The sequence below is a fragment of the Colobus angolensis genome, unplaced genomic scaffold (genome assembly GCF_000951035.1).
Source record: "Colobus angolensis palliatus isolate OR3802 unplaced genomic scaffold, Cang.pa_1.0 Scaffold4, whole genome shotgun sequence".
In the NCBI taxonomy this organism is placed as follows: domain Eukaryota; kingdom Metazoa; phylum Chordata; class Mammalia; order Primates; family Cercopithecidae; genus Colobus; species Colobus angolensis.
In genome coordinates this window covers 4,629,056-4,629,362 of record NW_012117376.1, presented here as the reverse complement: position 1 = coordinate 4,629,362, position 307 = coordinate 4,629,056, and positions in this window count along the sequence as shown.

Genomic DNA, 307 nt, shown 5'->3' with positions numbered 1-307 from the left:
CTTTTTTGGGTGAACTTAATATTCCACATATTTTCTCTATTGATTCTTAGCTACACTTTTTTTGTTTTGTTTTGTTTGAAACAGAGTCTTACTCTCTTGCCCAGGCTAAGCATAATCATGGCTCACTTCAACTTTCTGGGCTGAAGTAATCATCTTGGTTTAGCCTCCCAAAGTGCTGAGATTACAGGTGTGAACCACCACATCCAGCCTTACACTTCTTATAATAGCCATTTTAATTTATCATAGTCGGCTGGACACAGTGGCTCACACCTGTAATCCCAGAACTTTGGGAGGCTGAGGCTGGAGG